This window comes from Toxorhynchites rutilus, chromosome 2, assembly GCF_029784135.1.
Source record: "Toxorhynchites rutilus septentrionalis strain SRP chromosome 2, ASM2978413v1, whole genome shotgun sequence".
In the NCBI taxonomy this organism is placed as follows: domain Eukaryota; kingdom Metazoa; phylum Arthropoda; class Insecta; order Diptera; family Culicidae; genus Toxorhynchites; species Toxorhynchites rutilus.
This window is the reverse complement of record NC_073745.1, coordinates 14,893,652-14,906,405: the sequence shown is the minus strand read 5'-3', so window position 1 is coordinate 14,906,405 and position 12,754 is coordinate 14,893,652.

Sequence of the window (12,754 nt, the reverse complement as noted above, 5' to 3'; positions counted from 1 at the left end):
TTCCAGTTTTGAGCCAAAACGAAATATCTGTAGCCCTGAGTAAGTTGGAAGTTTCGTGAGGGCCCGGCACGGACAATATACCGCCACTGTTTTTAAGAGAATGTGCCGATTCACTGCTGATGCCACTGACGATAATTTTTTGACCTCAGTGAAGCCGTATTTCCGGATGCCTGAAAGCTGGTCTCGATATCTCCGATCTTTAAAACTGGCAACAATCATGCAATTGAGAATTACAGAGGTGTCTCGATTCCATGTTCTCTGTCAAAAGTGTTCGAGCATTTGGTTCACGATGCTCTGTATGCCGCTTCCCGACCATTGATATCGGAGCTCCAGCATGGTTTCATGAAGAAGCGATCCGCTACTACCAACCTGATGTCCTACGTGAGTTTCCTGTGTTCGAAAATTGAGAAACGACACCAGATTGATGCGATATACTTCGACTTCTCTAAGGTGTTCGACAAGGTATCTCTGGACTTGGCAATTGCCAAATTTAAATATCTTGGCTTCCCTGATTGGATCACCGAATGGCTACGCTCGTATCTATCTGACCGGAGAGCGTTTGACAAACTGAACGGATTTCACTCACGCGTTTTCTCCATCAGGCGTTCCTCAAGGTAGCGTTCTTGAACCGCTGATATTTATTTTGTTTATTAATGATCTCTGCTTCCGGTTGAAATCGAGTTTGCTGATGTACGCCGACGACCTAAAAATCTACAAAGTGATATCATCTCATCTAGACTGCTGCGCACTTCAAGCTGATGTGGACGAGTTATCTCTGTGGTGTACTGAGAACGGAATGGAGCTTAACACCAAAAGGTGCAAATTTATTTCGTTTTCCCGCCGACAATCCCGATTAGATTTTCAATATTCCATCCATTCAGAGGTTCTGGAGCGTGTAGAAACTATCCGTGATCTAGGGGTCACTGTTGATAGCACACTCCGGTTCAACGAACATGTAAGCGCGACAACCGCAAAGGCCTTTGCCGCCCTTGGATTTATCCGACGCAATGCAAGTGGCTTCACCGATGCATACGCTCTAAAGGCACTATACTGTTCGATTGTCCGCAGCATCATGGAGTATGCTGCTCCCGTATGGTCACCTTATCATGCAATCCAGAGTATTCGGATGGAAAGGGTTAAACGCAGCTTCATACGGTATGCTCTTCGACAACTTTCGTGGAATGACCCAACAAATCTGCCGGACTATTCGAATTCGCTGTAGACTCATTCATCTTGAAACTCTAGCCGATAGACGCAGCAACCTTCAGAGACTGTTTATATTTGACCTAATCATTGGAAACATAGACTGCCCTTCTCTTCTGCAAAATATCAACTTGTACGCATCTTTCCGTCAACTTCGTGAGCGTGATTTATTTGTAGTTAACCGTCATAGAACAATGTATGGGTACAACAATTCTTTTGATAACTGTGTTAGACCGTTCAATGATGTAAGTGCTGTTTTTGATTTAAATCTGTCTAAATACGTGTTCAAAAGTAGATTAAGGAACTTAGACTAAGATTCGGTCTGTGAAGTTTTTTAAACTCGAGACCAAGTAAATAAATAAATAAATAAAAACATCCAAAGTTTTGAGAAAATCTGATCAAAATTGAGACGCTGATCGAAAAATGATTCCTAGTCACGCCTCATCTATTAGCAGATTCATTACGACTATCTATGTTCATGCGCATCTGGTGAAACTTGGTTACGTAAAACGCTACAATGTATGGTTTCTACAATACTTGACCCTAAAACATTTAATGGATTGGACCTCAATCAACGACTAGCCTTATGAACGCAATGGAAATTCGCAGTTTTGAAGCAAATTGTGGCTGGCGATAAAGTTAATCAACAATGTTGAGCGAAAAGAATTTTTTTGGGGAAGCGAAATGTATCTTCGTTTACCAAACTACTCATTGATAAATTTCTACAAATACAGTTAGCAACGTTACGAATTAGCGATGAACGTTCAGAAATGATCGAATTACCTCTTCCACCAGAATAATGTCAAACCTCACGTCTCTTTGACACTCCGATGAAAATCTTCAAGCTTTTCCACCCGCTATTCAGCCATTCCATGCCAAGCCGATATAGTGGTTCTCAGATTTTCCTGAAAATTTGTAGTTTTGTTCTTTATCGCAAAACATTAGACCCGTTTTTTTTATTTTTTCAGTAGGGTGACAATTTCCATTTTAGGGTTGTCCGAAAAATCAACTTTTTCCTCTTTTTTTTTTTTCCAAAAAAACTTTTTTCAAGAATTTAAAACTTCTGACCGATTCAGAAGATCCACATATCAAATGAAAGACAATCACCTGGTGTTTTTTTTTTTTTGATAAAACACTACACACTACATAATTCGAATTCTGTTATCTTTTTTATTGATTGTATTCGTTTTTTTTTATTGTTTTCATAGTCTCGGGACCAAAGGAGCTATATTTGTTTAATATTTTTTTCTGGAAAGCTGAGGATTTTTCACATAACATATGTCAAAACCAGAGAGACGTTTTTTCTTTCGTTTTTGAGTTTTAAGTTTTTGATTTTTCGAAGTTAACCGATGGTTAGAAGAATCAATTTTTTTCCTTTTTCCAATACAAAAATTCATAACTTTGATCTACTGGACCGATTCAGATGATCGACACATAAAATTAGAGCCAATAAGAGTCTTTTTTTTATAAATATTAGACTTGCGAAAAAAAATTGATTTTGATTTCGTAATTATTTATTGTATCAGTTTTTTATAGTTTACATGGTTTCGGGACCAGGGATGCTGTATTTTTAATATTTTTCTTGAAAGCTGAGGCTTTTTTTACATAACATATCCAAAAGTTAACAGTTCATAGTTAACATGTTTTCAGTCTTGTATGCGACTAGAATTCAATTAATTGGCAAATGTATCATTTTTTCAAAAAAGGTTTTAGCAAAATTGGCTTTAGTTTGATATATCGATCGTCTGAATCGGTCCAGTAGTTCAAAAGTAATAAATTTTTGAACAGTCATTTTTGGAAGAAAAAAAGCGAAAAATGATTTTTGGATCATCGGTCCACTTTGAAAAAATTATAACTCAAAAATTAACTGGTTTCGACACATGTTCTGTGAAAAATCCTTAGTTTTCCAGAAAAAATATCAAAAAATATAGTGCCCTTGGTCCCGAGACAAAGAAAACAATAAAAAACGATACAATCAATAAAAAAGATAAAAGAATTCGAATTTTCTGCAGGTGTAGTATTTTCAAAAAAAAAAAAAAATACAAGTGATTGGCTTTAATTTGATATTTGGGTCTTCTGAATCGGTCTAGTACTTCGAAAGTTATGATTTTTTGGAAAAAAATTGATTTTTCGGACAACCCCAAAATGGTAATGGTCACCCTACTGAAAAAAAAACAAAAAAGTACGAGTCTAATGTTTTACGATAAAGAACAAAACTACCACTTTTCACGAAAATCTGAGAACCACTATATCGGTTTGGAATTGAATGACTGTATTGTCAGATATTGTAATTTGTTCAGATTTGATCATAATTCCCATATTTTGTTTCGACGTGGAAACAAAAAAGTTTATCGTTGATGGAATTATTTCGTGAAGAATGATCAAATATTGTAAAGTATTACGGTTCACATATAATCAAATAAATTTATGCTCTTGATTTTTTTTTCTAAAAATCAACACGATTATTCCGAACAACCCATTATTTTCTAAGATTTTAGAAGTTGCATGGAAAAATGATTGTTAGATGAAATGCGGGGACCATTAATGCTCAAACGAGAAAAGAGCAATTCCACCATCAGCCGAATAGAGAAAAAATCAGCCGAAAAACATAAAATTTTGACGCAACCCTCTTCGATTTTGTTGAAACTTGGTACACACGATGGAAGCTACCTAAAATCACGGTTTTATTTTCATATAATTCTTCTCGAAAAAAAAACATTTATTTTAATGTATATTGAGTACTGCAGTCGAAAATTATCTATTATTTTAGATAAATTTACTTCTAGGTTAAAAAGACCCGACAAACATTCGAAAACGATCAAAATTTTATTAAAAAAACAATAATTTTTTTTCCGATCGACTATGGACCACCTAAATGTATACATTCATTCAAAATATCAGTTTCGGAATAAATCACATTTGAATCAAAATAAAAACCGATAAATAGTTTCAATGAATGGCTGCACATCAGTCATGAATAATAATGTACAATTCTCCTACAGATGAAAACAAACGCAATGTTTACGCATTGCATTTTTTACTCAGCAAATCCCACATCTCGTGATGCATTGATTCAAATTGATTGATTCGACAGAAAAGTAAATGCAACCGCATCCAATGGGGGCAACCAAACGTTGCATGAATACATTAATTTCGTGGTTACATTCCACCCCCTATTCGAATGTGGAGCAAAATTTGGGTCTGCAATCGCACCGAAAATGAGTATGTATAAAAGCACAGGCACAAGCTGTGGCCACCATTAATCCAAAGATGACTTTTCCGACGATCGGTGTGAACTGCCGGAGATTCAAAATGTTGGAGGTAAGTGTATTTTTTTCTGCGAACATTATTTTTTGACTGAAGATCATTGTTTCGTTCTCACAGGATTCAAGGCTGCATCATACCTAGGAGGAAGGGCGCTAGGATTGTCACGAGAGACGATGACGACGACCATGACCGGCACTGCGATTACCATCATGAACTGTGATCATCGCAATCATAGAGGATGAACGGAACTGGTGGAACCATTCGTAGCGATCGGTATTCATCTGATCGTCATAATTAATTTATGGTGAATATCAGGTGGACGGGATATACATGGACTCCCCATGGTCGAAACTACACTATCCGAGAAAATATTCCATGCTTCGAGTGCCAATTTCCTGAGGACACCTTTTGAGGCTACCGATCCGTGGGTTAGTAGTGCTCAAAGGGTAGTTCGATAAAAATAAAAATATGAATAGTAAGAACGAGAGTCGTTTTAATTAATGTTTGAAATGCTTATGCTGTATACGTCCAGCCTACAATTCTAAACTTGTCGAATCAAATCGAATAACAATCAGCATGGAAAATTAATATGTCTCACTCGAGCTTGACGAACATGACATAATTGGATTTTGAGAGGAAACATTGGGACGAAAGTTTGAAAGTTGTTCCGTGACTCGCGACCTAATCAGGTTTCAGGATTAATTTATCCGAAAAACAAACAGCTTAACAGACTCTCTTGTTCATCGAATCAACAGGCTAACCCAGATTCAGATATCACACATGATAAGCACATCCAGTTCGCTCCATTCGGTTCGCCTCGCATCGATCATCAGCTCGCGGTGCACAATTTATAATTCTTAATCTCATTAATAAAATTGTCATGCATAAATCTTCCACGAATTTGTCAAAAATATTATTATCCCCTTGTGTGCGTCTCCAGGCCCGGGCCTTTGCAAGTGGCTATCAAACGTCGGACCGCGACAGACACCGTTGAAACTGAAACCTTGTGAGGAGTAATGTCACGAAATGTGCGCCTAGACGGCGACGAACAATAACACAGACAGCAAGTGGTCCACGATCTCCACGTTGAGCAGCAGCAGCAACAAGAGGGTGCAGTAGGGGGAGCGGCATAACTTATGAGATGAAGACTTATGCGTAAGCATCAGCGGCTTTGCGGACGTGATACCCCTCTCTCTCTCTCTCGGGCGGCTTGACAGCTGTGTGACACCCTCCCTCCGACGCAGAACGTGATCACCACTCCTGGCCAGGTGGGGGGCGGGGGAGGAGGGAATGGATTAAAAGCCTTTCGTTTCGGGTGTAGGTGATTATCGTTAAATGTTGTAGCTTGTTGGAATTATGGAGATAGCGAGTGGCGTGAATGGAGATCGTAGGAGTTGATTGCTCGTGCATTCCACACGGCGGAGTTGGTAAAATGGATGATTGAATATAGTCATTAACAGTTTCAGCTGATCAAACGATTCCAAATATTACGATAACTGTAAAGCGCACGGCGGATTCGGCGGACGGAGGGTAAGAACACAATATGTTCGATATCTTGTCCGGACATTTTTAATGACGTTGGAACAGAAATGAGAAAAAATCGTATGTCAAAATAATCAAAACCATAAAAATAACGGTCATAACTCAAAAAATGTTGAGAGATGATGCTTATAACTCCGTCACTGAAGTGTTTGTAAAATTTTGTTACGGAAAGAGAAATCTACGTTTGAGTGAACTTTATTTAGCATAGTTAGAATGATTCTAAAAGGCATATACACTGTTCCGTTCGACAAATTGTTGCCATTCTATGGTATTTCTATTATGTCTTTTTCATAGAAACAGTGGGCCCTATTAGCAAAACGCTAAGTCGATTTTCACAATTTTCTCTCGATGCCAATTTTACATCACTAAGGAAAACTATGCAATGCAAGATAAACATGATAATCGCTTGGTGCCGGGTCCAGAATTTATGATGGATGCATCATAATTTCTTAACATAGATTCCAAGGTTTCTGACAAGTCACGTGTGACGCCTGACGTTGTCCTGGTGCAGCACAACCATTTGTCTATTGATCAATTCCTACCGCATCTGGTTAACCGCTATCTTCAAACGGTCTAGTTTTACTGTAGAGATCCTATTTTAGTATTTCGGAATATGGAAGTAACTCATATTAGGGATTTTTTTTCCAATTCCTACACGTGCACATCATAACTATCCGAGCCATTAGTTATGCTTTTGTTACGGTTTGAGGTGCTTCTCCTAGCTTCGACCACGATCGTATTCGCACAATGTTGTCACCTATGGCTCATCTCCATTCACAATCCATTCAAGGCTTCGCTGAAGGAAATTCACTCCACCATGTTTTGAAGTAGGACTACATTCTCCGTAATGGTGCAAAATAAGAAAACAGTTCATTTTTTATGAAATAATGTTAACATTTATAACTATTTTTATGCTTTATGCTTTTTTTGGAATACCAATCAAACCGGAAATTCTTTTTGAGATTTGTTTTATATATTCTACTCTATACTCTGGTCTGTAAATGGCTCAAATAGATGAAAATTGAAAGCGTTGCCATTTTTCAATACATTTCTTCTGACTTAAATGTATGTATTTAATTACCCATAACGTCAATGAGAAATTTATACATCGGCGAGAGACTACTTTCATATACCACTGCAAATCAGCCACATAAAACGGCCGCACAAAATCCAAATGCAGAGAACAAACTCTGAAACATGTTAACTAACCTCGTGTAGAAAGGAAATCTAGTAATTTCAGTCTAGCCCGATGGCAATTTATTGACATTACCAGTGCGTAAAAGTGCATGCAACGGCAATTTCTATCACACAGTAGTGCTCTTCTCAGCGTTCAATCACAACAATTCGCATAAATTAGGGTGGAACTTGAAGGAATGATACAAAGTGTCGTGTTTATTTTGCAATAATTGCAATAATAAAATCTATGTTTTAGGTCTAAAAAATGTTTTCATAATAGTTTCTTCGAAGAAATATTTGTTCCATTTATGAGTCCAATTTTCGAACATATTGCGTAGTCACATAGCGTGATCACGTTACACAGTTACCAGGATATGTGTGTTTACGCTAAGTAAACCATATCGCGGTCGAAATTGATTTCCCTTGAAACATCCTCTTACCTTTCCACGCTAATAATACTTTGTTTATACCGAGTACCGCTACCTATTGTTCATAGGAACTCCGTATACATTCATGGAAAAGTTTACTAGCCATTAAACTTCGTTCAAAAAAAAGTAAACTATTACATCGTTAAATAAAGTATTTAGTATGATTCTTTGCTGTGGTGGCTGACAGCAGACAAACGACCGCAAAGGGTTATTATTTGTGGTGCACTCAAAACCTTTTAAAAACGTCAACGCATGAAAAGGGGAATGAAGCAGTATGCTTAGGGTAGAAACAGTTTTCATTTTTTTTGCTTTCTTGTCTGAATCCAAACTGATTCAAATGCTATGAAGAATAGAACAGATAGTTATCTTTTATAGATTAGCTCTTGTAAGATGTTACGACGATAACGTATCGGTCGGCTTCGATCATTTCTGTTTTTTTTTTCTGTTTTAATTGCCAAATTACTCATGCCATATTAATTGGCGATGAAAAGTATGTAATGTCCGATAATGGCCAGTAATGACAAATCCTAGGACAAAAAATAATAATCTATTATCTAAAAAAATCTACCGGTTGCTGCCACATTCAAATTTATGTTTCCAAACACATTTGCACATTTGCTTTCAAACACATGATTTGGAAATTAGTCTGTATTCGCAACAAAAAAGCCGGAGTTCGAACATGAATTAGAAATCATACACAATGAAGTGTGGTCAGCCGGAAACATTTGAACACTTTGAAAATCGATGCAGAACATTTTCTCAGACCAAAACATCACATCGCACCATTAATTCCTAACATACAGGGTTTTCCATTTCGGGCTTCCGAAAGTATACAGCCCTGCGCTGACAACCGTTTGACATAGCTGTCAACTAAAGCGTCATATCGTTAGTTGAATGTCTGCCATTTTACAATATGGATCGTTTTAGCATCGCACAACGTGTTAATTTTGTTAAATTATACTATAAAAATGATGAAAAACCGGCAAATGTTTTTCGATCATTACGGACGGATTTTGGTCGCCATGGACGGCCTACAGAGCACACAATCGCTAATGTAGTGCGCAAATTCGAACAAACTGGATCCGTAGCGGATATTGTGAAACCTGTGCATCATCGTAATGTGCGTTCGGCCGAAAATATTGCTGCTGTTGCTGCCAGTGTGGAGGATGACCCGAATGTTTCGATTCCACGGCGTGCTCAGCAATTGGGCTTGTCAAACACATCATTGTGGCGAATTTTGCATTTGGACTTGCACCTACATCCATATAAAGTCCAACTGGTACAAAAATTAGAGCGTGGTGACCATGGAATGCGTCGGGCATACGTCGATTGGGTGAACGAACAACAGCAGCAAAATGCTGAATTTTCGCATCAAATTTTCTTCAGCGATGAGGCACATTTCGAGTTCGTTGGCTATGTGAACACCCAAAATTTCCGTATATGGGGCTCAGAAAATCCACACGTGATTGTTGAGAGGCCATTGCATCTCAACCAAAAGCCAAAAGTCACTGTTTGGTGCGCATTATGGTCTGGTGGAGTCATCGGGCCGTACTTCTTTGAAAATGAGGACGGCGAGACGGTAACTGTGAATGGTGAGCGCTATGGCCGCATGTTAACCGATTTTTTTTTGCCACAAATTGAAGATATGGATACGGATGACATGTGGTTTCAGCAGGACGGGGCCACGTGCCACACAACACGACCGAACATGGCCATATTGCGAACGAAATTTGAGGGACGCATAATTTCGCGTTTTGGTGATGCCAATTGGCCGTCCAGATCATGCGATTTGAACCCGCTAGACTTTTTTTTGTGGGGTTATGCGAAAGACCGTGTCTATGCCAACTCTCCGCAAACTCTTGAACATTTGAATTCGTGAAGTTATGACCGAGATACCGCCCCATATGTGCCGAAAAGTCATCGGAAATTACCTGTTCCGGATCAAGGTGTGCGAGGAAGCCCTAGGTAGACATTTGAATGATGTTGTATTTCACACATAATGGCATAAACCAAACTTTAATTTTATTTCAATTTATTTTCGGAATTTGGAAAACCCTGTATTTCATTAAACTACATAACACCAATTAGAAAATCATCGTTTTATGTGGACAATTATGTGACAGAAATTAATTATATTACTTCTTATAGAATGTGATAATCAAATCAACTGGTGTGATCGATGTGCAGTATCACCCTGATGTCGTATACAGACGACGATCGTAGCGAAAGGGTTAACACGTTGAGCTCCGATTTTCAACAATGAAAATTTTTCGCTGCGCTTTGTATTCAGCCCGCATCAGGAGCATTTGCGCAATGTCAGTGTCAATTGTCGATCCCCGCTCCGAAAGAAATTTATTATATGAAACGAAAATAGTCGGAAATTCGACTAGAAAAGTAGTCACACATCCGAAAACAAACCATTTTTGTTGAATATTTTTTAATTCTGTAACTGTCAGTCCCAGTGATCAACGTTTTTGTAACGAAAAGCTCAAGGTCAGTCCCTAGAGGCAGACATGGGGCGCAACGTGTTAAGAGGTAGTGCGTTTGAGACTCTGTAATTATAGAGAATTTTCGTCACAGGATCCGATCAAAACAACAATTGTTACAGACCAGCAATGTACAGAGAGTTCAGTTCCAAATATATCTTCGAGGAATATACTTAACTGTGCTTGTCTCTGTATTATTGCTATTGTATATTTTTAGGCGCTATTGGTATTTATTGAAAGAAAAAATATATAATTGAATGAAAAAACTTCAACAGCCACCTCTTTGATTACTGGTCTGACAGACTGTATGCGCGAGTGTAGGATGGTTAAATTTGTATTATATTGATGAAACCATTTCGAAGGAAGAACACATCATCGAAAAGCCTTGATGCTCCGCTCAACACCGAATATACTCGGCTACATTAAATTGGATACTTGAACACTTAAACACTGAAAACCACAAGAATATGGAGGATCTTTAATTACGACGTTAAGCTATCGGAGGGTGGTTAACATCGCTTCCAGGGCTCAAGCCATGAACATGGTGACGTTAATGTGGAAGACATTTTTTTTAATTGCGTTAGAGTCACCATGAAAAAAAAAACGTTTTCTATGCTCTATCTTTTATGTTTCAAGTTTTATCTGCAAACTGTTTTCAGAAGACTTTAAGAGATAACTAAGACAAATATTCGCGATGCAGAGCATGTCAATATTTCAACTCTAGTCAAAGTTATTGATATTTCGTATTTTCCCCAAAAACACGCCCTCTTCATTTGTTGCTCGTTTTTCCTAGGGCGAACATAAACAAAGTTTATTGACGGCATTTGAAAGCGCTCATTTCAATGTTATAAAAAATAGAGTGACCAACATTTAAGGTGAAATCAAAAATCTAACTTTCTTATCTCTATAGATACAGATAAACAGGGTTCGACAATGTTGAAGCTCCAGTTATTGTAATCAACTCTGTAGAACAAACTATTTTCGTATCCTCTAATATAATCGATTTAGAGTTTTCCATTCTATGCTGCATTAGGGTGACCATGAAAGAACGGGTTTTTTTGCTCTAACTTTTAAATTTCAAATTCTACACCAAAATTGTCTTCGGACGACTTTTAGAGATAATGAAGACAAATATTTTGCGATGCATAACATGTAAATATCTTAATTCTACTCAATTTTAGTTTACTCAAATACAAAAAAATTATTTTGATTTGCAAATCTCACATTATGTAGAGCCAAATATGCTCTTTCAAATGCCGCCAATAAACATTTTATATATTTACCCCAGAAAGAAAGACAAACAAATGAAGAGGACGTATTTTTGGGGAACGAAATATCAATAAGAATAGAGTTAAGATATTGACATGTTATGCTCACAAAATATTTGTCTTGGTAAGCTCTAAAATTTTCTGAAGACAGTTTGCATGTAAAATTTTGAAATATGAAAGTTAGAGCAAAAAACGTTTTTTATGGTGACCATAAAGCAAAACGCTATATCGGTTATTCCAAGAGAAAAAAAAACTTTGTTCTACAAAGTTACTTACGTTATCTTGGCCTACAACATTGTCAAACAATGTTTATCTCTATCTATAAAGATAATAAAGTTAAATTCTTTATTTAATCGAAAATTTTGGTCACTTTATTTTGAAAAAAAACATGAAAATGAGCGCTCTATCATATGTAATAAATTTGTCTAAGACAGTTTTTGTCTAAAGAATAACTGTCGAGCACTAGATGATAATTTCTACTTAGATGCATTTAACCCGGTTGTGGCATACCAGCTAAGCCAGCGGATATCAAAATACATGCGGAAGTAGAGGGATTTTTTTTCAACCGGAACCCGAAGCTGTCATAGATTGAAGTGGCGAAATAGACAAATGTTTCCCAATCCTACTTCCAAAAATAGAGGGGCCGGATTCATAAGTTTTGGAGTCCAGTCAGGTATTTTTTCTATCTCGGTTGACTGGAAGAGTCTCCTGAAAGTATACAAAACACTATTTGAACCCACAAACAATAAAGAGTTCAAACCTAATTCTTAAAGGCTACGGGAGAGTTAGATCGTTCAAAAAATTTTAAATTTTTTCTCAGAATCCATTCGCACAATACGATTTGTTAATCTGACAGTTGAACCGAAATAAAAAAAAATAAACGTCCTCTTTTTTATGTAATTTTTCCAACCGATTCGCACTCGTTTTGAAGTGATTCGTAACCTTGAGAAATGTGATTGACTGCTCGCTTGAGACTAGAATAAAAATGCTTCTCAATTGATCTCGGCACAACTTAACCACATCATCTGCCTTCGTTTTTTATCATTTCCCTGATATTTTTGTACATGTACTTGTACACAGGGTTGCCACATTTAATTCTGTAAAATTTTCTGAAAAAAATTGAAAAAAAATGAAAAGAAAGGTTTATTTTCATTTTCAATTTATTTTTCTTATGTATGGGTTGTTAAAGTCTTAGCAATAGAACAAACCATAAAAAAGTTTTCTTATAATCCTCTAAATTGTAGAATGGTTTTGTCGTACTTTGCCTTCACCTTCTCATTCTAACAAATGAAAAAATGGCATATGGTTCAATATTTTATAAATCAAGATATCTTCATGATTCAACGAAAAACTGTGAGGGGTTGTATCTAGGTCTCGACCGCAT